This window comes from Triticum dicoccoides, chromosome 2A, assembly GCF_002162155.2.
Source record: "Triticum dicoccoides isolate Atlit2015 ecotype Zavitan chromosome 2A, WEW_v2.0, whole genome shotgun sequence".
Classification (NCBI taxonomy): Eukaryota; Viridiplantae; Streptophyta; class Magnoliopsida; order Poales; family Poaceae; genus Triticum; species Triticum dicoccoides.
The window spans coordinates 191,416,579-191,418,269 of record NC_041382.1 but is presented as its reverse complement, the minus strand read 5'-3'; the positions used below and the strand labels follow the sequence as shown (position 1 = coordinate 191,418,269).

General features: G+C 39.0%; 1 non-coding gene across 1 annotated transcript; it reads right to left on the bottom strand.

The window, feature by feature from the left end:
- Nucleotides 1-894: 894 nt before the first annotated feature.
- On the bottom strand, nucleotides 895-966 carry TRNAG-UCC. The gene has a single exon. It is a non-coding gene; the product is annotated as a tRNA-Gly (tRNA).
- Between the last annotated feature and the right edge of the window lie 725 nt (nucleotides 967-1,691).

Below are 1,691 nucleotides of genomic sequence, written 5' to 3'. Positions count from 1 at the left end.
CATCAGATTTAGGCCAGATTTCTATGAAGCAATTTACTCATGATAATATGAACAAATCTCCTGGGCAAGGGGGCGATGGCCCAGCTTGATCTCCACTAAGCTCCGCCACTGCTCATGTGTGTTCACTGAAGGACTAGTCATCTTAGCTCTGGTATTGGGAACCCTCAACCCGGTTTTGGAAAAGTTCCGACGGTTTTTATTTGTTTCTCTGTCGTTTGTTTTGTTTATTGAATCAATTATTTTATTTCCTGTCTTATTATAATTACACCCTTTCCTTTTTCCCTCTTATTTTTTTAATTTATAAACATTTTAGAATTTGTGATAATTTTAAAATTCATGCATGTTTATTAAATTTGTGAACATATTCCAATTTTGAAATATTTTCTAACTTCATGAATTTTTTAAAAGTTTGTAATTATTTTGGATCATGAATTGTCTTAAATTTTTGGATATTTTTAAATTCATGAACATATTTTTAAAAAAAATGTTTTTTCTATATTTTCCATATTGATGAGAAGTTTGTTGAAATTTACGAATATATCAAAATCCACGGATATTTTTTTAATTCATACATTTATTAAATCCATGAACATTTTTTAAATTAAGATAAAACCGCTGAAGTAAGAAAACCGGCCGAAACACATAAAAGTCAGAAAATAGGATGAAACAAAAACGTTTAGAAGTGTTGGCAAAGAGGAATTGCTCAGCCAGCCTGGTGTTAAGTCAATGGCCTGGTGTGATGCTGGGCCTGACATGTGGTCGTGCACGGCCTAGTGTGTTGCTGGGCCTGACATGTGGTCGTGCACGGCCTAGTGTGTTGCTGGGCCTGACATGTGGTCGTGCACGGCCTGGTGTGATTCAGAGCGGCCCTCATCGAAAATAAAAATAAAAAATTGCGTCTGCCGGGAGGCGAACCCGGGTCTATTGCTTGGAAGGCAATTATCCTAACCGTTGGACTACAGACGCAATGATGCTACCAAGTAAGATGCAATTCTCTTTATCAGAGTGATTCTTGTTTTTCACTAGCATGAATCAGCTAATCTTTTTTGCACTTACGGTGCACATACACAAACATAGCAAACACAGAAAACAACTGATGCCCTCATCAACTAAGATTTCGCCACTCTTGTCGTGAATTTGCTTTAGGAACTACTCCTTCTGTTTCAAAATAGATGACTCAACTTTGTACTAACTTCAGTACAAAGTTATTTAAAATTGAGTCATCTATTTTGAAACGGAGGGAGTACTACGATAATGCTCAGATTTTTCTAAGGTGGTCAACTACTCGTAAGAAAAAAATAGGGAAGAGAGCAAACAACATGCAGGCGAGGCAGACAGCCTAACTCAACAATCACCTCACAGTTTTTCCTAGTCGAGCATATTTTTAGGACTAGCTGCTGCGTTGACAGCCTAACCAAAAAGCGTTTTTGCTTGCTGCAGAAAGGCACTCAACTGCCTCGGAGACATGTTGCTTATCATCAGGACCGATGCCACGACGCAGCCCAAGCCTAGCAGCAGTAGCGGATCGATGAAACAGCGAGGACACACTGTCCCAGATTAATTAAATCTCCATGTATGTTTCTTGCTTGCTTACCGATGGTTCCATGAAAAGGCAGCTCGACTTCTCATGTCTGCATGAAAAGGTAGACCAGCTCAGCTCAGCTCAGCTGACTAACCAAGGTGAAGTAGTA